Source organism: Talpa occidentalis, unplaced genomic scaffold (assembly GCF_014898055.3).
Source record: "Talpa occidentalis isolate TD23 unplaced genomic scaffold, MPIMG_talOcc4v2.1 talOcc4.8, whole genome shotgun sequence".
Classification (NCBI taxonomy): Eukaryota; Metazoa; Chordata; class Mammalia; order Eulipotyphla; family Talpidae; genus Talpa; species Talpa occidentalis.
The window spans coordinates 88,765,619-88,791,548 of NW_023605194.1; the positions used below are offsets into that span (position 1 = coordinate 88,765,619).

General features: G+C 42.4%; 1 long non-coding RNA gene across 2 annotated transcripts in view; it reads right to left on the reverse strand.

Moving 5' to 3' along the window:
• Positions 1–388: 388 nt before the first annotated feature.
• Positions 389–25,930, reverse strand: part of LOC119233787 (uncharacterized) — a 68,366-nt gene continuing 42,824 nt past the window's right edge. The window contains exons 3-6 of one of the 2 annotated variants that reach the window (XR_005122471.2): positions 10,158–10,288; positions 9,912–10,003; positions 6,088–6,183; positions 389–583 (exon numbers count right to left, since the gene is read on the reverse strand). This is a non-coding gene — a long non-coding RNA (uncharacterized LOC119233787). The remainder of the gene's footprint in view (positions 584–6,087; positions 6,184–9,911; positions 10,004–10,157; positions 10,289–25,930) is intronic. The other variant, XR_005122472.2, reaches the window with a different exon arrangement.

The following is a 25,930-nucleotide window of genomic DNA, read 5'->3' on the forward strand; positions in this document are numbered from 1 at the left end:
TTTCCAGAAAGATAGATAGTTATATAAGAGAGACAGATCTGCATTCATACCACATTTTGACTGAAAAATATTCCTGTCTTTTCTTCTTGTCTCGGGATAAAGCTCACCCTGCTTAGCCTGGCATCAGACCCTCTGTGACAGTCTTTGCTTGCTGGCCCCTGCCCAAACCCCTGTGTTGAGACCACACGACCTCCATTCCCTCCCCAGGCACATTCTATAAGTCAAAAGACCATCGCCCGTCCCAGCTGGAACCAGGGGGATACAGAGTCCCCTTCCCAGTGCTCAGCCTCTTCCATAGCGTCTGTATTCCATCCAGGGGCATATCTCCTCTCGGGTCACTGACCACAGAGGCCTTCACACACACACATTCACTTATTTATTACTCGTTCAGTATGCATTTATTGGGCACCACTAGAGACTGAGCCAGACGATGTGCAAAATCAGGTGACTCTCATGGGCTCACATTCAGTGACGTGGACTTGGCTCTTTTGACTTCAAGAGTACGGTATCACAGCATTGCAGTGCGATGGTCATTGCTCCTGTCCAGTAGGAGCAGAAGGCTTCTCAAACACCTCACAGCCCCCTAAGATGAGATCACAGGAATGGGGGTGCATGAATATCTACTCTTAAAAGTTTACTTTCAAAACACATGGCCTCGTCTTCATGCTCTATGGGAATGTCTTCTTGCCCATACCAGCTCCACAAACCAAAGACTAATTGATGGGAGCAGACAGGTAGGAGACCCCACCCCTTGGAACTGCTGGTCACTCAGTCCTCATGAATCAGGACCAACAGGCTATGCCCAAAGGTGGGACATGTTATCTGACTGCCCAGAACATTCAGCACCTGGGTGATTTGAAAACTGAGACCTTTCCAAACAGGAAGTCGATAGCAGCCTCCATGAGAGAATTCTCCAGAAGCAGACTGAAGGAGGACAGATGACAGGCAGCAGCCTGTGGGTGGTATGTTAGAAATTTCTGGATATTCCACTCATTTCACTTCACCCATGTGGTACGACAGACTGAAGAGTTTTTTTAGAAATTAAGGAAAACTAAACTATATTTTGCTTTTTGCTAAATAGCTCTAAGAACCTGAAGGTAAAGCATTTTGGCACTGAATTTGGGGGATATAAATCATTCATTATACCACATTTTCAGGTCTTGTGTGCTAATATCTGGGTACTGGTGCAAGAGAGAAGATGGAGAGAAGATAGAAACAAAGTGAGAAGGCTTTGCCAACCTCCAAACCAAACATGCAAGTGTTCAGACCAGACCCCCACACCTACTACCACCACCACCACCACCAACCCCGCATCTACCACGCTCCTCCTGGCCTACTTGTGGCTTCTAGGAGATCCTCGATTTTAATTTTCACTTGATTTCACATATAAAATTTTGGGGAGGAGCTCCCTAATAATGAATATACAATTGTTGCTAATGACGAAATTTGCAGAAGGGGTCATGTACTTTACCCCATTTCATATTCACCAAAGCACTGTGAGCTAACCCACCTCCACCACCATTGTCACCAATTTGCAGGTGAAAAACAAAAATGAGGCTCAAGTATCCATCCACCTGCTAAGGGTTTTGTACAAGTAGCGAACAGTGAAGAGTGTTTCAAATCAGCTGTTCCCACAAAGTAGTTGATGGAGGCCATGTTCCCGAGTGCACCAAGGCAAAGGGGCTATAGGCACTGCTTCTAAGCTTCCTGGAAATGGCACACCCTAACCTACATTTGTTGCTGGCCAAATAATCTCACTCTCTTTTAGAGAAATAAAATCTACCTTCTCCCCACCACACCCACAGACCACACACACTTTCCAGTCGGCTGTTACAATAGGGAAGTTTCTAGAACTTAAGTTCAAGTTGGATATTCAATGCTAAGGATCTAGGGGAAAAAAAAAAGCAAATGTTTTCTGTCTCAGAAAGTTAAATCTAATCTTTCTTTTACTTTTGTTTTACTTGAAATGGAAATAACTCCATCTACCACACATTGGTTTCCAACTCGTGGGAAACACACAGCTGAAGAAAAACTTCTGAGGTATTTCCCAGCTGAACAAAATCAAAAATGGATGCAAAGCCTCAGAGAGATTTAGCTTGCCTGGCATTTTCAATGTTTTATCAAGATTATTCAGCAGGGTTTCCTCTCAGCCTCAGAACCACTTTAAACCAAATTCCCTAATATTCCTCTCAGAGGTTGCTCTCTTTTTCTACATCTTCTCCAGCCCTGCCAATCATTCCTTGGTCACAACTTGCTTGCCCCTAGTGATTTGGTTTATTGTTTGTTTGTTTTACGGTCTAATCTAAAATATGCGTGGGACAGGCCATTTTCCAATTTGTGTTCGTGGGTCACGTTTCCCCAAGGCGGTCGGGCATCTCATGATACTATTAACATGGTTCTTTCTTTCCTTGAAGCATGTTTACAAAGAGTGTATCTCTACCAAGCAGCAGCCCTGCCCTTCCTGACTTGTGAGAACTGAGGGAAGACTCTCATTCTCTCTCTAAATTCTAGTGAAAGGGGCATATCAATAAATACCTAACAGTTTGTGAGAAGGAAAGATAAAATAATATTTAAAGTGTTTGAAAAGTATATAGGAAGAGCTACAAACTATTTTTTATTATTTTTTAAAGATTTATTTATTTATACAAGAACCAAGATATAGACCAGAGGTGCAGGGGGTAAGAGGAGCCACCAGAGACAGAGCGGGGAACAGAACAGGCAGATCTACTGAAATACACTGCTGATGGGAGCAGTGGGTGAGCCAGGAGAGGTCTGCCGCACCATGTGGGTAGCTCCCTGGCTGGGAATCGAACTCATGCAGCAGTGGCTGAGGGCAGCTTCACAGTGCTGCACTCAACCCGCTGCGCCACTGTGGAGTCCCCAAACTATTTTTTAATACCCATAATTTTATTGATATCTTTCTTCCCTCTTTGCTCCGCTCCCTTCTCCTTTCCATCCCTCCTTCCCTCCTTTCTTTGTTTTACTTTAATGATGTCTCCATTTCCTTAGTAGTAAAATGGTGATCTGGAAGAGCACTGGTCTCATAGAACTTTTGTGAGGATGAGATAGTATAGGAAAGGTACTTGTTTCTGTACTTAGCACATAAGTGCTCAAAAATGTGTCTGCAGGGCCTCCCCAGTGGCGCAGCGTTTGAGCGCTGGGTTGCAAAACTGCCCACAGCCTCTGCAGCGCCGGTTCGATCCCCAGCCGCCGGGTGAGGGTCCCACATGGCGCGCAGACCACTCCTGCCGCCCGCCGCTCCCCTCAGCAGTGTCGTTCATCAGTCGGCCTGTTCTCTTCTCAGCTCTGGCTCTGGTGAATTCTCTCACCCTCCCGCACTTCTGACTGTACTTGTATAAATAAATAAATAAATCTTAAAAAAAAATGTGTCTGCAGCAGGGGCAAACACATTCCCAAGTCCCGCGATAAGAAAGGTAGGTCCAGCCAGGCCCATTTTACAGTTGAGAAAACTGAGACCGGGAAGGGCCAACCACACCTTCAGCCCTAACTGGTAAGCAGAGAAGAGCATCTTTTCATGTGCCTATTGGCCATCTGTATGTCTTCTTTGGAAAAGTGTCTGTTTAGCTCTTCTGCCCGTTTTTTGATTGAGCTATTTATTTTCTTTTTGTTGAGTCGTGTGAGTGTTTTGCTGATCCCGGATATCAGCTGCTTGTCCGACATATGGTGTGCAAATATTTCCTCCCACTCTGTAGGATATCTTTTCATTTTTATTTTTTTGGAGAGTTTCTTTTGTGCAGAAGCTGTTAAGTTTAATGTAGCCCCATTTGTTTATGTTTGCTTTTGTTTCCTTTGCTGCTGGAGTCAACTCCCCAAAGACATCACGGAAGCCAGTGGCATGGAGTGTCTTGCCTGTGTTTCATTCTCTGTATTTTATGAGTTCAGGTCTTACTTCCATGATTTCAATGCACTTTGAGTTAATTTTTGTATATGATGTGAAAGAGGGGGTCTGGTTTCATTCTTTTGCACGTGGCTGTCCAGTTTTCCCAGCATCATTTGTTAAAATGACCCCCCTTTCTCCATTTTATACTTTTGGCTTCTTTTTCATAAGTGTGAATTTATTTCTAGGCTCGCAATTCTGTTCCATTGGTCAGTGTGTCATTTTATGGAACATCTATTTTTTAAAATCCCGTTCTTGTGCTATTTTTTTTTTACCCCACCAGCATCCCTTACATGCCCCTTGTCCCTCGCTTCCCCTTTAACCTCAGAGCCTGCATGCTGTTCTATTCATGTATGCTCACTTTTGTAAGTATTTTACGTTGTCAAATTCCCTCTATTTAAATGTCCAGTGTTTGTTGTTATTGTTCTGGCTTACTTTGACACATGTAATTCTCTCAAATGCCCTCATTTTGCTGAAAATGTCTGCATTTCATCTTTCCTTATGCCTGAATAGTATTCCATAGAATGTACCAGTGCTTTTACCTTTAATCCCCATTTATAAGCAGAGGAACAAAGAAGAAAATAGTGATGTTTAGTGACAAATGCTAAAACTCCATTCTTAGAGTATAGAAATCCAAGAGACATTTCTTTCAAAGCTTTCAAAACCTTCCCATTATTTCATAGTTTAAGCCCACAAAGGAGTGGGTCCTAGCACTTGGGTAGCAGCATAATTAGGGTAGAAAATCTTTAAACTCCAACTAGTTCTGCAGATGTGATCTGACAGCAGGTTGTATAACTCCTTCTGGTAGGAAGAACACAGGACCCAGGAAAGTCTCTTGCCCTCCAGCTCATGTTTGTCCAAAAAGAAGGAAGATAAAGAACTCAACTAAGAACACCAGTCAGGGAATTAAAGAGCTGGGCAAACAATAATTCCAGGCCAATGTCAGAAGAGATTTAAATAGTACACATCAGCAGAAAAGCGTGGGGAAACCTCCAGTACGCTGACTTCATTGATACCCCATTTATCAGCAATTACTGACTCCATTAAAGGCCGAGTTTACAGCAGAAAGAGAAGCAGAGCCTAAAATATGTCCCAGCAGATGGACGGAGAGTGTCAGTGATGCTGTATTTCAAAGGCATCTGCAGTGTTGTTATCATCCAACGTGGAGTCAGAGAGCCAGCAAATGATTTACTTGACCCTGGATGGGTAGAACTGACAGCAGAAACCTCATTAATCCCTCAGGTCACTCTGGAAGACATTAATTTGGTTTGGACTCACGACCAGAGGAGATTTTCCAGACGTACACTAGGAATTATGAAATCTCCATGGCCGGAGAAAGTATGTCCAAATCACTTTTTGCATAAATCAAGCTGACTTTCTGAAAAAGGATAATATGCTTAATCAAGGGAGTTATGGAACTTCTTGTGCTTATTAGACAGAAAATATGACAGTATTTTATTTGGTTATCAGTTCTGGGAGAGAGATTGTTTTTTTCCTCTTTAAAGTCTTCTCCTGCCAACATGGAAGAGATCCTTTGTAAGGGCTGGAAGAAAGTAGATATGTAAATAACTTGTTCACACAAAGATAGCTTTGCTTGCTTTTCTCTTCTGTTTTCACATGGGCTCGTCCATCCTGTGGGCATCTGCTCTGATCTGCTGCCCACTTGAGTCCCAGCTCATGCCTCCCCTTTTTCTAGAGCTTTCTCAATACCGGACACATCCTGATAAATAACCATCACTAGTGACAGGTGGTTTTATTCTGTATATTTTGGTGGCCTGGGCCAAAATGAAGAAGTCTGGGCTGAAACAAAAAGTGCATAATCCTAACCAGCAAATCCTCTCTGTTCTGCCTCCAAGTCCATGCACACAAACACACATAAGGAGAATTAAAAGTCCCTGATCCCCAAAAGGAGTCACTTCTAATCCTGTGTAATTTAATGACTTTTAAGCTCTATGAGTTTCCCAAAAATCTACTTCTTTGTCTCCTAGATAACTAAGGAAGGAAAAGGTGTGGAGTATTTGGGGGGCAGGGAAGGCCAGAGAGCTGATTCAATCCAGAACAAAGCTGTCAGTTGGGGTATTTACATCCGTGAATCACTTCATTTTAGAGACACTGAAAGACAGATCAAGGTATTCAAAAAAAATGTTTGAGAGAAAGAGATTGAAACACTGCTAAGCAACGTGCTTTACCTGAGTGTCTAATGCATAAGCCAAAAGCCCCTTTCCTGATGGTGTCTTCCCTTGTAAAAGTTGCATTCATCATGGTTAAAGCAAGGTTATCTCTGGCTGAAGAGAACATGCATTAGTATGTTTTACTCATTCAACACTGAACACTCCCTATCAACAATGTCTGCTTAAAGGGGGCTGGGAGAAGAGGAATTAATCACAGGAAGAGACAACTTAAGGGAGTTGGACTATAAAATGGAATTCATTAGTAAGCCATAAAGCATTACTGCTTTAACTAACCTTTCCCTTAGACTCTGCTTCCTCTGCCCTGGGACTGCACTGGCTGGCTCCTGACAACCTAAAGCCATCACCGTCCCTATTTGTTTGCCCGCCCCCACCCCAACCTTCCCCCACTGGGGACAAAGAGAAGAGAGAGTCGCCAGCCCGGTGAGTAGAGGGAGCTTGCCGGTTGGGGGCAGGACCACAGGGTCTCTGACCTCACAAACTCCTGGACAAAGATCTACTTGGAATCTAGTCTGATATTAACAGTGAACCTCACATTCGAGGTCCCTTTTCTTTTCATCCCATCTGCTGACTTGGAGCTACACAAGCTCATTTCATCTCACTTCTCATTTCATCTCATTTTCTGTCTGAGACAGAAAAACGACCTGGTTGTAAATACAGGTTCTGGATTTTTTAGGCTAAGATTCACCAGTTCTGGCCCTTCTTGGCTGTGTGAGCTTAAGCTAATCCCTTCTCTGTGCCAGAGTTCACTCAAGAGCAAGATGGAGATAATATTAATAATACCCAGAAATAGGTAGGGTGGGGGTGAAAGACGATTAAGTAATTCATCACAATTCTCTTGATACCCAAGTCAGCATCTCGGGCCAATGTACCCTGTCACATGATGTGTTCTTACTTATTTCCGTTCAACAGTAAAAAGTAATGTCTGTGCCATCCTGATGCTTCCAGTAGATTAAAAATGTGCTTGTTCCTTGCATAGTCCTCCCTCTTAATCCTCACCAGCTACTGCATGTACCAGGACACAATACATATTGTCTCTTTCTTCGTTTGTTTGTTTTTACTGCCAGTCTCATTCAACACTAACACTTTAATCTCATGGTTGAAGAATATTCAGATCCTTTCATAAGAAAGCAGAGAAGGAGGGAGCTGGTATGGCAGAAGTTTCTGACTTGATTTACTTAAGTAGCCTGGAATGATTCATTTCATGGCCTGGGTACACAGAGTGCTGTAGGCGAGTCTTTATTCTCTGATGAGGAAATACTGAGAAGACGAAAGAAAGCCATGCACCACAAAATAGCCTTCTCAAAACTCTTGGAATAGATCAACCCTCCATCAATGATCCCCCAGCTGCTACTTTTAAAAGCTCTTGAACCAAACTGAAAAAATCAATTAACTTCCCAACACAGTAGACTTAAAATCAAGAGCTTAAGAAGAAAAGAACTTAGGGCAGTTTCTTCCCTAAGGCAACCATTGAAATAACATACACATTTTTTTAAATTTTAAAAGCTTCCCACAGCTCCGAGTCCACTTCCACATTTGCCATTTGTCTCATAGTCAACCTCAGTCAACACTTCACATTTCCGTGCATGGTGAATTGGTGAATACATTCATGCCCTAATAACTCATCTATAAAATAAAATGATCTGCATTAAGGACAGGATTAGTCAAAGCACCTATCTCTTAGTAGGGTCTTCAACAAATGGCTGTGTGGTGGGACTGCACTGAATTGCAAGGTCTATTAATAAGACATGATGAGGATCCACCTTCTGAAGCTAATTGTTGGCAAAATATTAAAGACTGCACCATATGAAGCCACATAACAAGCTAATTATTTTCTTCAACTTCAAATAATGAGTCCATTATTTCATAAAAATCTAAAATATTTGGTTTAACTGATCTTTTACATTAAAATACTTTTAATTTTCTAAATTCAATTAGTTCCTTTGTGGGAGCATAGAAACAACCTAAATCTTTTGTTTCTTACTCTGCAAACAAGAATGCCAACACTACTCTAATATTTTTCTCAGGTTACCCTGATAGACATAATCTCTAACACTTAATTAGACAGATTCAAGGCAATAGAATAGGTAAGGTCTGGGAGTGAACAGCATCCAGGAATACCCAAGACTTGTTAATAAGACACAGAATATATCAGCCCCCAAAATTAACAACAATATAAGAATATAAATAAATAAAGTTTTAAATAAAAAGAAAGAAAATATCAGTTCCTCCACTCTATCTTTTACATGAGATTTATTGTGGGTTTTCTGATTACATAAGAAGTGCTGGTTGTAATGAAAAACAAATGGGGAGATATACCAAAGCATAAAATGAAAATAACTACTATTAAAAAAAAAGAACGGAGAATAACAAGTGTTGGCAAGAACAAGTGTTGGCAAGAGGAAAGGGAACCCTTGTGTACTATTGGTGGGAATATAAAATTGTGCAGTTTCTCTGGGCAAGTTTCTCAAAAAAATTAAAAATAGGATTATCATGATCCAGCAATATCACTTCTGGGAATATATCCAAAAAAATTTTAAAGTAGGAACTCAAAGAGGTATTTGCACACCCATGTTCACAGCAGCATATTTCATAAATGCCAACAGGTAATAGAAGCAACCAAAATGAATGAAAATAAAATAAGACATAGATATACGATGGAATATGATTCATGTCACACAATGAGACACTAAGTTAAGTGAAATAAGCCAACCACAAAATGATAAATACTTTATGATTCTACTTATATGAGGCACCCAGACTAATGGAATTCATGGAGATAGTGATTTTTTATATTCATACAGTAGTATGAACATATCTAATTCTACTGAACGGTACACTTAAAAAAATCTAAGATGGTTAATTTTATGTTGTGTGCTTTTTAGGCAATTAATAAGTAACAAAACCTCCATAACTCATCATATATGTATATATCTGTTAATATTTTGATTTGTAGTTAAATTTTATTTTTTTCACTTAACATTTCCAAAAACATTCATTACATTTTCTTCAACAACTACATTTTAAGGGCTGCATAGTATTCCTTTGTCTCTACTGTGGGACATCTAGATTACTTCCAATTTGTTGCTATTGCAAATAAACATGTTAAACTCTTTTCATTATTTTAAAATTTCATATGATATTCCCTACACTATATCTTTACTTTCTTTAGCAATTGAGCTAATTTTAGGGTAGGAGTTAAGACATTTTGTTTCTAAACCTTATAGATTCTGAGAGAATGTAGTTTGGGATTCCAGGCATAGGAAGGAAAATTGAGGGAGACCAAATCAAACATTAAAAGAAGTAAAGCTCCCAGTTTGAAAATGGCAACAATTTCAGCATAAGGATCATCGGAACTGACCTCTCACAAATTGCCCTCCTTCCCAGAGAACATGTAAAAGGAGAACAAGGAGACATGACTGGCATTGCTCAGCAGAGTCCCCTCCACAAGCACAAGATCATCTTTCCCGCCATCTGTACCCAGAGTATACCTCAAGCCCTTCCTAGGCACAGAATTATTTACTAAGACTTTGTTCCCCTCATAAAGCAAGTGACCATATTTCTCTAGGCTGAGTATCTTCACTATCTCAGTGAGAAAACTGAGGCCCAGAGGGGCTCAACATCTTGCCCAGAGTCACTCAGCTAAGCATATTCTGATCAAGATATAAATTCAAGTTCCCTGTGCTTTCTCCTGCAACATGGTGCCATTGTGATGAATGTCATAGTTGATCACTGGATTCTGGGCACAAAGGAAACTTGACTTATTGCCTATCATGGGCTCCTAATTTTCCTTGGGTCTGAGGAGACCAGTGGTGTATACTCACCTGTGGAAGATCCTGGGGCCATTTTCAGGTCAGTCCTCCCTGTTGCCTGTCCCATTACTTTCTCCTCCCCCGAATGTTTGAGAAAAGTCTTTCTGAAGGAAGAGTCAGAAGAGTATTTGTAAGGGAAGTTAAATAGCTGCAATTGGGAACGCTCTATTTTCGGAGGAATCGGGGTTGCAGATCATATTTCCATATGGCAATCGCGTGTGTTTATTAATGGAAATGACTAATGAGAAGCGCTCTTACCAGGGAACAGTTATCTGGTGCTAAGTTCCTGGGAACCAGACACTGGATTTTCAAGCAGCCTTGTTCTCTGCGCTCATTTGTGCCCACTCTCAAAGGCTTTGTCCTCAATTCTCCTCCCAGGATGGCTGTTTCTGTAATGTGAAGCCTGACATGACTCACGAGGGCCGCGTTAACTTTTATCTTCATCTGTTTCAAACAATAAAGAGGCCAGAGCAATTTGGGGAGCAGCTCATGAGTCAAATTTGCAATCACTTCCAGTGCTAGGAATCCGGGTCGCTAAGGTTGGCATTTTGTGACCCTATTAATCGTCTGAGCTTGCAAGGAGCTGGGTAGGGAATCTGGTCGGGCAATCAGGGATGCCTTGGTTTCTTTTATTTCAGTCAGTTCAGATCAAAGGCCTGCCCAAATCCATCCCTGGATTCCTCGTCCTAACCCAAATGCTCCTGCTGCCATGTAGATAAGTCCTAAAACACAGACCCACTGCTGGGGCCACTGTCTGTGTGGACTATTTATTGCTAAGGTCGGACAGTTCTGATAGTCATCTGCGGCCTACTATCCAGCTGTGCCAAGCTTAAGGGGATTTCAATGTTGGAAGGCAGGGAGGAATATGCAAACTATTAATTTTTTAATATTATAATCGAGTGGGCCAATTGCAGATTCCTAGTCCCCACTCTCTTGGCTCACTCCCTCATTTTTTGGCAAAATCCTCTGCTTTCTGGCTGTGCGAAGCCCTGTGCGGAGCTGGGGGCTGAGTACAGCTTTCTCTCCCCACCACGGGCCCTCTTTAAAATTCACAAATGTGACTTTTGCCAAATATTCATCTCTGAATCCATTTCCTTCTAGTTTTTAAATACATCTCTTTTTTCATTCCAACAGATTCTGCCTCCCTGGAGTCATGATTCCTTGGAACTTAAAACATTCAAAAGCAACCACTAAGCTGACCAGAGGCCTGGGCAGCACAGGACCCAGAACATCGAGCAGGAGGCAGAAAGGGGTCCAGAGCCTGCAAGTCCCCCCACCCCACATGCTTTGCATTTCAAAAGAAGCAAGTGTAAGTAAAACCAAATGAGAAGGCCTCCCTGGTGGTGCAAGGGGTTAAGCACCACACTACACAGCACGAGTTTGATCCCGGGCCTGCCAGAGAGCAACCCATACGGCGAGACAGACCTCTCCTGTCTCGCCTGTTGCTCCCCTCAGCAGTGTATTTCAGTCAGTCTGCCTATTCTGTACCCTATTCTGTCTCTGGTGAATCCTCTCACCCCCTGCATCCTGGGCCTGTACCCCAGCTCTTGTATGCATAAATAAATAAATCTTTTAAAAAAAAACCCAAATGGGAGGAGGCACTGGGCAGAAAAGTAAATGTTGTCTGCAATGTTGACCAAGGCCAGGAGATAGGTGAAACAGAAAAATATAAACTGAATAAAAATGCAAAGTCTCCAGCCAGGTGCCCATTGCACAATGAGTTGGAGTTCATTATTCCTGGGTGTAAGGGGGTTCAGGCCTGCTCTCTGTTGCCTTGGGAAATACTCTCTGGCAACAATTTAAAACTCATTCTTTGGAACCAGAGGATAACACCAAGAGAAATCCAAAGGACAAAGGCAAATTATCGGCTGGCTTCATGTATATATGGAATATAGAGAAACAAATCAAAGGGTCAGACAAAACCAAACCAGTAACAAACCCTTGACATCTGACATCAAAGGTTCCAGAAGGGGAGGGTTGCGGGGCGGGGGGGGAGGGGAGGGGGGTCCAGGTCAAGGAAGCATGGCAGATTATTAGGACTTGGATGATGGACACGGTATGAAAACATTTATTTGTAGAAATTTGCACCTACAACCCCTAACACAAATACAATGATGTAAACTGACTTAACCTCAATAAGGATAATTGGGAAACTAGTAATAAAAAAAATTATTGCAAAGTGAAAAAAATAAATAAAATTCATAAACAATAAATAAATAAAATTCATCCTTATTGAGAACATAGAGTAAAAGTAGAGACAGGTACAGGAGTAATTCCTGGGATTCAACAGAATATTGGTGGAGAGTGTGGGTACACTGTGTCTCAAATGTCTTTGACCTTGTTTCTTATCCCTTTTTGCTTTTCTTTATCCTCTTTTTTTTTCTATTTACTCTCCTTTTCTATTTAACTAATGTTAATTGGTTAGTCAGTCAGTCAACTTAATGAAGTACCATTGTTTTACATCCTTGTTAATATTTTGACAGTATAGAATTTCTCCCCTCAGTTGTGGTCACCAGAGTTCTTCCACCAGCAAAGCACCCATATTCTTCCACTAAAGTTCATTCTGCTCTCCCCTCTAGAAATTCTTAAGAATTTCTAGAAAATATATTAACTTTCACAAAGAGTTGAGGCCTCCATGGAGGTGCCCCAGGCCTGCCTCCAGGGGTAGGCAGCCTGCCCAGGCACAGAGTTCCCCCAATTCAGGAAAACAACTTTCTTTAATGTTCTGCTGTCATTGTTTTAAAATTCTTGGTAAATTTACAAGGGACCCACCTATTCATTTCCCACTGGGTCCTACAAAGTAGGTACCCGGTTCCAGGCCATGCTCACCCGGTGAACTGTTTTAAGATACACACATAATGAAGACCTGGCTGGGCTCAAGGTCAGGAACTAGGAGAACCCTTTGGCTCTGCTCAGAAGTACATCCCTCACTCCCCACTCTGACTAGTAGAAGCATCCTCCAGATAGCTCAGATCTTCTCTCTCTCTCCTCTGATTCATCTTCCCTAATCTCCTCCTCAAAAACCGAAGACAGGCAAGATGCAGAGGAGGAAAAATTTGGTGAGGGTTGGGTGACAATTCTCAGGATTGGTGAGAGGAAGTGGTTCCCCAACTGCCCGCCTGTCTAGAACCAAGCAAGAGGGAAGTGACTTCCACTTATCTTTATTCTTCACCAGAAGTCACTCACTTTTTAAATTTTGGTTTGGATTTCATCCACCAAATAAGGACAAAATTTCTCTACGCGCCAAGTCTTGATAAGGCCCTGTTCCACTCAGAATGATGACTGAGTGACCCTTATGTGCAGGCACCGTATCAGGCCCCAGGAGACACAATGATGGAACACCCATGTCCCCAACCTGCAAGTGTTCATGATCTATTGGAAAGCTAGGGAAACGAACAGTTAGAAGGCAGGGTGGGGTCCATGGTCCTGGAGGTTGATGCTAATAATGGAGGACAAGAATAGAAAAAAAAAAAACTGAAAAGGAGGTGTACCACAAGACCAGAAACCTGGCTCACACAAGGAGGTGGGGGTAAAGGAGATTAGCATAGCCATTACACAGCTATGAAAATCAAGATCCTTAGGGCAGAGGACACAGTTATGGAAACTAGTATCCTTACACACAGATGCAGACGCCTAGATTACAAAGCATAACATCCAAGCAGGTATGAGGGCGCATCCAAAGGTAAAGATATGGAGATTGAGCCCATTGTAGAATCACTGGCCCTTTTCAGTGATTTAAAGTTATCCAAAATTAACAACCAGTTGGCTTACAAGGAGTGAGCCCCTCCCAAATAGAAGAAGACTGTATCAGTTCAGTGTCTGCATAGGCTCGGGGCAGCAATCCCACTGCCCACCTGTGACTATGCAGGTGCCTCTTTTCACCCACTCTCTCCCTCTCCAGGGCAGCAGCTTTCTGCCCACCCATGACCAGTATCATGCAGGGACTTCTCTTCACCGACCTCCCTCAGCAGGGCAGCTATCCTCAAGTCTACCTGCCTGAGACCACGCACCTCTTAGCAAACCTGTCCCTTTCTGGGCAGCTCTTTCTGCCTGCCTGTGTCTATACAATTTTCTTTATTCTTCCATCCCTTTCCCTAATAAACCTGCTCTTTATTTTTTTAATATAATTTTTTTTATTTTTATATTCCCCATACAATTGCGACCCCCTTATTTTGACCCCAATCCCTCCCCTCCCCGCCCTCCCACCCCCCATAGAGTGTCTCTGGTTCATAGTTTGTTGATTTTGATTTTTACTTTCTTTTTTTTTTTTAAAGATTTATTTATTTATGCATACAAGAGCTGGGGTACAGACCAGATATGCAGGGGGATGAGAGGATTCACCAGAGACAGAGTAGGGAACAGAACAGGTAGACGAACTGAAATACACTGCTGAGGGGAGCAGCGGGCGAGACAGGAGAGGTCTGTTTCGCCATGTGGGTTGCTCCCTGGCCGGCCGGGGGAATCAAACTCATGCTGCAGAAGTTGAGGATTGCTTCATAGTGCGATGCTTAACCCCTTGCACCACCAGGGAGGCCCCGATTTTTACTTTCTTGTAGTTATTCTTTTTCCTGGTCCCTTAGTTAAGTTTTCTAGATTCCTGCTATGAGTGAGACCATCCGGTATTTTTCTTTTTCTTTCTGGCTTATTTCGCTGAGCATGATCCCTTCCAGGGCCATCCATGTTGCTGCAAATTGCATGTGATAAACCTGCTCTTTAAATGTAATTAACATCTCTGTCTAGTGGAGAAACTCGCCTGGGAAACTCGCTACATATTGCTGAAATGGGAACTCTGGTGAAACCTTTCCCAGAATGAACCCAAGGACCCCGCACTCCAAGCCCACTGACTCCAAAAACCACAACACTAAGGGCTATGAAAGCAGAGGAGGAGCCCCAGCACCTTCCTGCAGGCATCATGGATGGTGCCATGATTCAAGGACACATAGCAAAGCTCGTGGTATTTTAGAAAAGATGGAGGCTTTCTGCTCCATCCCTGAAGCCCATTCCCCATAGGCAACCATTTTTCATTTCTTAAATATTTCTTTAAATAATTGACTCTATATTTTGAATAGCACACGGACAGGGTTATCTTTTTCCACTTCAGGTATCACCTACTGTTCTACAATGTAATAAGAGATTTCAGCTCTCTTTAACCATCACCTCCCTGTCCCCAGTCCCTGACAACTACCTTTTCATGCTCTGCTTCTATGTTTGATTACCTTAGATATCTCGTGTAAGTGGAATTATGCAATATTTGTCCATTGGTGGCTGACTTATTTCACTTATCAGAATCTTCTCAAAATTCATCCATGTTGTATCATATGATAGGATTTCCTTCTTTTTAATGACAATATTCCATTATACATATATCACACAAGGAAATGCAAACAAAATCCATTATGAGATATCACCTCACACCTGCTAGGATGGTGTCTTAGTTCAGGTTAAAATAAAAAAAATTGCCATAGATTGAGATACTTATAAATAACATAAATTAGTTCTCACAGATCTGGAAGTTCAGAAATTCAAGATCAAGGTGCTGACAGATATGCTATCTGACAAGAGTCTGCTTCCTGATTTGCAAATGGCCATCTTTTTATTATATCCACACACAGTGGAGAACAGAAAGAGAGAGAAATTCCATGTCTCCTCTTTTTATAAAGGGACTAATTGTATTCATGACCTAATCATCTCTCAAAGGCCTCCACCTCAAAATACTACAATATTAAGAATTTAAGATTGAACATATAAATTGGAAGGAGGAGATCGCAAACATTTAGCCCATAGAAATTGGTTAACAAAAAAAAAAAAAAAGAAGCTTTAGCAAAAATCATGGAGAAATTGGAACCCTTGTGCATAACTGGTAGAAATATAAAATGTACAGCAGCTATGGAAAACAGTATGGCGTTTCCTTAAAAAATCAAAATTAGAAATATTTTATGATATAGTAATGCTGCTTATGAGTATTTGTCCAAAAGGATTGAGGTCAGAATCTGGAAGAGATTTGTATCCCCATGTTCAGTGCAGAATTATTCATAATAACCAAGATCTGGAAACAACCTAAATGTCCATGGATGGACAGCAGATAAAGAAAATGTGGCAGTAAAATTTTTTGGAAACATTTTGTGTCTTTACATTCACGCTGAGCTGGTAGTTTGGCTGGGCCTAGAATTGTGTGTAATGTTGCTTCATTGGGCCGTGGCTCCTAGTCTGCTTTTGAGAGGCCTTGGCCATAATGACTGCCAGTCCTCTGGGCATGGCCTGATTTTCTCCTCCTCCTTTTTAATCTTCTCTGCCAAAGTTTTTAAGAACTTCTCAGACTGCTGAGTGCTCTGAAATTTCACAATAACATTCTTGGTATGTGTCTTTTTAACGTGTACTCAATAGACCTTTTTAATTTGGAAACTCATATCCTTTAGTTGTAATATTTCTTAGATAATTTCCTTCTTTCCATTTTCTCTGTTTCTTCTTTTTGAAATTCCAATTAGAGGGATAATTTCCTCCTTTCCCCCTTTCTCTGTTCCTTCTTGGAATGCCTATTAGTTCCTGGTCTAGTCATTTAATTTTCTTATCTTTTCTTTCATACTTTCCAGTCATTTACTTTGTGTTCTTTATTTTTTATTTCATCAGGCTTATTTTTCAGTCCTATATTGGCTACTCTGTTTGCTTTTTTACTTGCAAAGGGTCTTCTGTTCTCTAAATGTCCCTTTTTTAAGTAAAATATTATTTTTTCTTCTATAGTGTATTTACATATTTCTAAGGATATTAACTATTGGGGAAAGATTTATTTTCAAATTTGCTTCTGTCACTTGCATTGTCAACTTCCTCTGAGTTCCATTTTTCCGTGTCATTTTTGTTTAATTCAATTTAATTCTGTGATGCTGTTCTTGTTGTTCTAATTTAATTCTATTTTCACCTTAAAATCTTTCCTCAAATGTTTGGTGATCTTTAATTATCCATCCTTATGTGAAAGTAAACATTAATATTACTTAGAATAGTTTTTGCATGAATCTTCTCAGGTTAAGCTTTATTGAAGATGGAGACCTGGTCATTTCCTTGGGAAACTAAACTTCTTTCAGTATCTTTAGATCTCATTTCTTCATCAAGCTTCCCCAAGGACAAAGCAGCCAGTCTCCTGCCAGGAGGAGAACTATCCACTTTCCAAGAGCAGAAAAGAAAACTGGGCTGTATGTGAACCTCCACTTAACCCTCCTGTTTTTCTATATGTTGCCCCCTCCTCTGCTGTGCCCAATATATCTGAACCCAGGTTGTCTCTCTTCTTCCTCTCCTGAGAGTGAACTTTGTGGACTAGTTATCAGGCAAGACGCAGGAGCCTGATCATCAGACTCTATCCATTCGTGTGCCTTTAATTTGGGATTCATTCCAAGGTTCTGCAACTTGCTTTTTAATGATCCTTCCTGCCTACAGGTGTTTGATTTTCCAACATTCTCTAAAATACAGAATCAGGGCCTCCTGGTGGCGCAGCGGTTGAGCGCTGAATTGCGAAGGTGCCCGTGGCCTCTGCGGCGCCGGTTCGATCCCCTGCTGCTCCCCGGCCACCGGAGGAGGGTCCCACATGGCGCGCAGACCTCTCCTGCCGCCCGCTGCTCCCCTCAGCAGTGTACTTCGGTCCTTCTGCCTGCTCTGCCCCCCGCTCTGGCTCTGGTGAATTCTCTCACCCTCCTGAACTTCTGACTGTACCCAGTGCTTGTATAAATAAATAAATAGATCTTTAAAAAAAAAAAAAAAGACTCCATAAAAAATATTTTTTTAAAAATTAAAATAAAAAAATAAAAATAAAATAAAAAATACAGAATCATTTACTCAGGTCTATTCACTTTCCTGCTTCCAATTTTTTTCTTTCCCCTTTCCTGATAGGTTTTTGCCTTTTCTATTCCTTTTACCACTATAGTGGTTTTTTTTTTTTTAAGATTTATTTATTTATTTATATAAGCACTGGCTACAGTCAGAAGCACGGGAGGGTGAGAGAATTCACCAGAGGCAGAGCGGGTAACAGAACAGGCAGACAGATGAAATACACTGCTGAGGGGAGCAGTGGACACAGCAGGAGAGGTCTGCGCGCCATGTGGGACACTCGCCTGAGGCCGGGGACTGAACTGGTGCTGCGGAGGCTGCGGGCAGCTTTGCAGCCCAGCGCTCAACCACTGGGCCACCAGGGGAGGCCCTGTAGTGGTTTTTCTAAGAGGAAAAAAGAATCATCTTTAACCAAAATCTTATAGACACGTATTGGCTCAAAATTTCCATTTGTTGTTTCCTCAGTTTTCCAAATGTAAAGAATCTTAAAGCATAAAAGAACATCATCATGAATTTTCCTTCAGCACCTCTGGTGGACACATAGGTTTTCTCTGCTTAGCTATATAAAAATGTCCAGGATTCTGGGATTTTCATGGCAACTCGTGTGAAAGAGACAAACTGGAAGAACCCTCCTCTAAACTAAAACTGAGAAAACCCTTTACTGCACCAAAGTAAAACCACTCTCACAGAGCTCCTACATCATTCATATGCCCATAAAATGTCCATTTCCTCAGAATCCTTCAATTCCCCAGCATCACCCTCTTTGAAATGGCCAGAGAGGGAAGGCAAAGTGATCCAGATGCAACAGGCATGGGGCCCTGTCCAGCTCCGAGCCCTTGCCTGTGGCTGGTTGGCCTCCTCCTTATGGCTGGTCTTTGACCAGGAATCACTTCAGAAATCCCAGTCCAGCCTCAGGCAAGTCTTCCTGCAACTTGCCTCACCCTCCCTGCCCCAAAGGTAAGAAAAGGAGTCACACAACGCTGGTAACTGAGTCGGACTCTCTACCTGGGGGCCTGCATCACATCCCAATCTAGGGAGTGTGATCAGGGAGTCTCCTGAGAAGCCACAGGGCAGCCTCCCCAGTGCCTGCCCACTCATCCACCGGTCAGCTTCCAAATCTTAGTTCCTCCTGGGCAGCCTCTCCTCGGTTAACCTGTCCAGGCATTAGGATACCGTCTACCCCCAAACTTCCCTAAACAACCTGCTACTGCATGTGATTTCCTCTTCTGAAATAAATTCCTTGACATCAGCCATTTAAACTTTTGTTTGAATGAACTCAATCTAATGCTTCCCTAAAGGCTACATTTTGTAGGGGAGAGAAGAGATAGTTACAGGGATTTGGGATTGAGAGAAGGGAAATCATAAGCCAAGAGACTGTTCCTTCTCCCATGCATCGCCCTGTTGGAGCCTATGTAGCCCCCACCCACCTCACACCTGCCCTCTTTGGCCATCAACCTGCCACTAAATTCTGCCTGAGGCCCATCCTCACGCCCATGTTTTATAATCTCTTAGTTTCTGGCTTATCCCTGTTTCACCACAAATAGATCAGGGTTTTTTCTTTATTCAATTAGCATATTGTATTGAGTCATCTGCCACACAGCAGGGTTCTCCATAAATGCTTATTAAATAACCGAATCTTCAGGAAACAGTTCAACCTGCTTCTTTTGTTATCATTCTAAAAAATACAGTTTATTATGTTAAGTCAAAAGATTCAAAAATGATATTCAGTGAAATCAGAGAAACTTCAGCTGTAAAATTCAGCACACTGAAGGCAGGGGTGTCCAGATGACTTGATGTTTATAACTCCCACCCCAGGACTTCTGACCTCTTTAAACTATTCTCCAACCCAAGGTACATTATTCATTCTGTCCAAGATCCCAAGGAGGCACTATAGCTGCATTCAAAAACAAAGCCCTGCCTCAATTTCTCCCTTTCTCAATGGGTATCATCATGTCTCACTCTCACAGAGTGCATTGTGGGAGCCAAAGAGAAACTGATCAAAACACCCAGCACGTGCCTGGCACAGGTGGATGAACCATAGTCACTCTTAAGTCACTAACTCAATGGCCCAGCCAGAGAGCAAGACCATGGAGGCCGCCTCCCTGCCTGAGCACCCACATTGTGGAGGGTGAAGATTGTTTATTCCAGACCAGATCCACCCATCCATTTCCACTAGCCTGAATTCCAAAGCCTGTAAAAGCATTAAGGGACCAGCGGTGGGAGCCTCCCAAGAGCATCACGACCTAAACGAGAGGGCGCTGCACCCCTGCAGCCCCTCCAGTGCCGGGTGGCCCAATTCCAGCCTCCAGCCGGCCTCCCGACCTCTGAGTAAATCAACAGGCAGAGCAGATACAATAAACATTTTCTCCAGGCCTGAAATCAGATCTGCAGATTCCTCAGCCCCTCGGCGCTGAACAGACTGTAATTACAGGATATGTTAAATTTGCTTTATAGCTCGTCCTGATGGCTGTGAAGTGACCACACCAGCCCCGACAGCACCCCGCTCTGGTCGGCTACCCGGGTAATGAAAAGCAGATGTCTGTCTGAAGTTAATCATTAAGCCAGCTCTCGCCCCAGTCAAGGAGGGCTCACCATTTGCTTGGAGAAGCCATGTAAAGTAGCGATAAGCTGGTGACCTGCAACCTGCCGTGGGGCTGCCACTCCAGGGGGAGATAAGCCCTTTGACAACAGCAGAGGTGACGGGGGAGGGAAATGAGCAACTGACAAAATCCAAAATTTCACCCCACATGAAGTGGCTTTGGGGTTCAGACTCATCCCACCCCCCAGGTGCCATAGAAGGGCTTCCAGAGACCCAGCAACATGGATAACTAAGCATAGCTTTGCTGAGAATCTACAGATAGCGCTCTGCTTGAACACAGCAATCTTTGGGAATTCCAGAGCCAAAGTCTTTTCCACTTAAAGGCTGTATTCCTCTCTGCCCCCAAATTACTCGCACAATATATGAATGTATAATTGAATTACTCCTGTTGGGAGCAAGCGCTGTAAATCTCAGCATTAGAAGTGATATCACAGGCATCAATATTTGTAGTTATTCAAGGAAGTGTCAACACAGGATGGAAACTGAAGGAATGAGGTGGGGCCCTGGAATCTGCATTTTGGATGAGATTCACAGGTATTTCTGATTCAGACACAAGCTTTCTAAAAAGTGTGTTCCAGAACCATGCTTTCGGGCCTCCCCGGTGGCACAGCGGGTAGAGCGCAGGGCTGTGAAGCTGTCTGCAGCCTCTGCAACGCCGGTTCGATTCTTGGCCCACCAGGGAGACAGACCTCTCCTGCCTCGTCCTCTTCTCCCCTCAGCAGTGTACTTCAGTCCTTCTGCCTGTTCTGCTCCCTGCTCTGTCTCTGGTGAATCCTCTCACCCTCCTGAGCCTCTGGCCTATATCCCAGTGCTTGTATAAATAAATAAAATCTTTAAAAAAAAAAAAACCATGCTTTTACTTCTGAGTTATGAAGACACAGAAAGGAGACCCCCATTTTTTCTCTCCACCAGTAGAATATAAAGGGGGGGGGGTGGCACCAGGTCCATTTCCATGCCATTATTTCAAGGAATTGGGGATTTAGATGAAGAACAGGCTGGGTGTTCCAACAAAACTAGATGTCATGGAAAGTCATGCTTTCAAGGGCTTAGCTCAAAAACTTCTCTACAAAGAATCTGTTCATTCTTGAGAACTCACTTGTTTTCTCTAATTTCTACCTCAAATTTGCAATGGCCATACTTTAAAAAACTAAATATGCTTGTTTTGTTTGACATATCTACTTTTCCATTTGATGACACCCCTTTTTTTTGAGAGAAGTCTGATTTGATTGAATAAAACATTAGGTATTTGTGGGAAGATAGTCAAGTCAATATATGATCCTTATTCTTATATCACAAAACAGAAGAAGTTCTCAACTGAGTACTGTTTGCTAAGTCCTGTTCTGATATGAAATATTATATTTAACATATTTAACTTCCTTTCTAATAATGATTTAGGGAATAACAAATGGTATGTCCCTTAAAGACCAACGTAGAGTTTAATTTTTTTTTGTTTTTCTGAATATAATAAGAATACATAATTGTAAAAATTCAAATACTATAAAAATGAATTAAGTAGAATGTCTACCACAAATAGATTGAGAGTTAGGCTTGGAGTAAAAATCAAGAGTATCTCTTGCATATATTACCTGGCTAAAATAAAGACTTCACATTTTAATAAGGACATTTTGGCTCCTCAAAATGGTTTCTCGAAAAGGAATTTTTTCCTAATGATCAAAATTCACCCTCTAATATTCCACTATCTTACCTGCAATCTTTTGCCCCCTTTCCAGCTTTCTTTTCCTCCCTTGCCTTTAATACTATATTACATACTAGACATTTTACTTACTTATTGTTTATTCATTGCTGTCTCCAGAATCTACAACAGACCCGACACATAGTAATTACTTAGTAAACATCTATTGAGTGCTGAATGAACAAATCCACTCAGGTGTTGTTTCTGCGCCCTTCCATTATTCTTGACCTTGGCTTACCAAAAAGTAACTCCTTTTCTTTGTGGTATGTCTTTGTTGTGTCCAGACAGTCACTGTTTTTTATATTTAAAGTTATTCGAAGGAATTCTTTCATAGGATTACCCTGTGTTTGTCTCCCACATGGCCATAAACATCTTGAAGGCAGGAAGCCATTCAAAAGCAAAGTTACCTGACTCAAAAGTTGCTTAGCTTCCTCAACAATGCTATAAGAGCAACTCCCACATCTTCATACATTATTCCCTTGTGGTCTGGTAGAGGTTCACTTAAAGCAGGCCATTTAGCCATCCCTTTCAGCAGATGAGATGTCAGCTCCTTCATTTATGGGGTGGTCACTCGATTTGCCATAGCTGGGGAGACTCCAGCCCACTCTCTCTGGAGAGAACTGTTCAACCTTTCCAAGATAATTCTAGTTTTGTTTGTGCCTTCAGCATTGATTTGAAATAACCTACATTTCCAGAACATTAGGAACACCTGCATTCCAATTAAATGCAAACATTAATCAAACCCAAATGCAAAAGATTCTGGGGTTGTGTCATCCACATTCGGTTCTTCTCCCTCAGGAGAGATGATTGAGCGTTGATTAGAAGTCCTTGTTGATGATGCTGCTAAAAATTGTTTGAAAAAAATCATCCCCTCACTTCACAAGATGGATTATATTGGGCAACATGAAGTCATGATGATATGGCACTAATTTTAGCTAAGTCAAGTCTTTGTTGCTTATGCCTGTCAACCACCGCTGATGGAACTCAAAACAAAAGGAGAAGCAATCAGCCACCCTGTCTCTGTGAATGAGCTGTTGCTCCATCAGGAGCCTAAACAAGCCTGAGGCAGACAAAGTAGTTCATTCGTAAAGCCCACAAGCTCTGCTGGCTCTCCTGGGGAGCCCCCACACCATCTCACTATCTACTCAGGCAAGGTGAGAGGGGCACCATGATAGTGACCTTGCCTCCTCATGTTCTTGGAAGGATCTTGTTAATCCTTGTCTGGGATCTGCTTTGATTGTCCTGTAATCCTGAAAGACATGTTATAATGTTCCTGGAGAGCAATGTCCACAGAGTTCTTTGGACACTCAGTACTCATGGGATTGCTGAGGAGGGGGAGGGGGGTTTTTTAGTTGCTTGTTTCTTTTCTTCATCTGCTAGGCATTGAAGTCTCTGGGAATTTGAATGAGATCCTGATCTACTCTCTTTCTTATTCTTCTGATTCTTACTCTTAATTGGTTTCCTGGAAGGTAAAGAGACTCAATTTATAACACATCACATTTTATCATGGTCTCTGTATCGGGTCTTCAGCTCTATGAACATCCTTCAGTGAAGAACACCAGCCTCCAGGCATTTGATTCAATGGAAGAAATTGGAACCCAAACTTTCATTTTTGCTCCCCGCCAATGAGAATCATTTTCATTTTTTCCTACTTTTCAAAGCTCCTGACAGCTAAACACACACCAGTGACTGGGGGGGCTGCCAGTATCTGTGTTAAATGAGAGGCTACAGAATTAAGATTACGCTAGTCTCAGTTTTGCCACTTACTGTGTGAGTAATGTGACTAATATGAGTAAAGACCTTGGCCAATGTCCCTTCACTTCCTTAAGCATCAGTTTCTTTCTCTCTAAAATGGCAGTAATTATAATAACTACTTCTCAGGGTTTATGAGCAGCTCAATTAAGCAAATGAACATGAAATTTCTTTGTACAATGCTAAACTAATGCTACTCACAGGGGTCAGGAGCAGTGCTTATTGCAGCCCAAATCTAAGCTAAATTCTCTATAGGAGACACTGCAAGAAGAAACAGCTCCACATATAAAGACTTTAATATCTATTTAAACTCAGTCCAACTAGCTCAATCAATCATTTGACCAGTTCTTACTGGAACATACTTACATGTCCAGCTCTGCCAAGGTGCAAAAGGAGAGTCATTCCTTCTCTAAAGGAAACTGAAATCTAAATTGCTTGGTAGTGCCCTGTCTTTTAAAATGGGAGCAAGGAGAAGTTATAAGGTTAATCATAAGAGGAAACAAGAATTTCACTGGAACTGAGGAACCAGATCACACTAGAAATAGACTGAAAGTTCAGTCATCACCCAAGACAGGATTATAGGATGTTCCTGAGCACCACAAAACTAATCATTAGCAAGAGGAGGAAGAGGCCCCCAAGGGAAGCAATATTTAAACTCTATTTTCAAATATAGTGAAAGAGTTTTCTTGGTCATCAAATGTGGGAAGAACATTCCAGGCAGTGGGATTGGTATCAAAGAGCTAGAAATACTCATGGATTTTTCCAGGAAAAGAAAGTGGTTCACCAAACTTAGATGATAGAACATTTACAGGAAGGGGGAGATCTGGGACAAGAGGTACCGGAAGAAACCAAATGATGGGGAGTTTGCTATGCAGTGATTTTTATCAAAATGCATCAGGAATCTATCGAAGCACCTTACCATGGGAGAAATTTTAACAGATTTGCCTCAGGGAGATGGCTAGGGGGCAATATGGGGTATGGATTGAAGGAGCAGGGAGACTGGAGGTAGGCGCAAGGGGAGGGGGAGGCTATTCGGTAGTTGTCCAACAGAGACATGATGAAGAATGGGACTCAGCCAGTAATGGAAGAGAAGAAGACCAGGCTAGTCGAGAGGTGTATTAAGTAAGAATGTCTGCCCTCTGGGGCTTAGAGCCACTGGGGAAAGGAAAAGCTAGCAAAGAAATGCCAATGACACCCATCTGTGGATCTATGAGGCCAAGTGGACAGTAGACATAGTGGGTGCGGGGCAAGTTCAGAAGAAAGATGACTTCCAGCTGGAAGCTCCAACAAAGCTCCAGAGGGAGTGGCATTGGAGCTTCAGACCAACAAATGAGCAGGATTTGAATAGGCAGAAATATTGTGAAGAACATCCCAGGAGGGAATAGCAAAAGCAAAGTTCTGAAGAGTAGAAAGCATGAGGCCGGTGGGGAGATGGCAGAGTGGAATTGACAAAACACACGCAGAAACCAGCCTCCCCTCACTCCCTAGCTGTCAGCAATCTTCAGGAATCTCATCTTCCCCGCTCGGCCTGGTAGACTTTCCATGATAACCACTTCCTGGTCAGGGTAGAAGTTAGACAGTGTCCTCATCTCCAAAGACCACAATCCTGGCCTGGACATGATCGCGGACCTGCAATAGCACACACTCAATGACACCCAGGACAGAGTATAGCAGACGTCATCAAAGTGAGTTTCTGTTACAAATCTGCTGGGTTTTCTAAGCCTGGTCTACACCCCAGCTCTTATTTCATTTGGGCAATTGCCATGGGGTTCAGCACTTTGTTGTCCTGAGTCGTCTTCTTAGATTGATTCAAGAACGAGTCTTACACACACACACATGCACACACACACACATGTCAGGGACTGTGGCAGTGCTGAGACTCAAGCCTTCATCCTGGCAGCAGCTCAGGGCTCCTGCCTACAGGCTCCCTGCCTTGCCCCACCTGGACCGCGCAGGCTGGGAGCCAAGGGCGCCTTCCCTCCTCCCTCCCACTATGCTTTATTCACAGGCAGCCCAGAAAGCTGTTTAGCAGTAAATGAAGCATTTACCCTTTAATTTTCAGATGTGTGTGATCTGAAAAAAAATAACAGAGAAGAAAATATCCTGAGGACGTCAGAGGGAGGGAAATGTGGGGAACAGATGCTGCTACTTGTTTTTGTCCCCGTTTTATCTTTT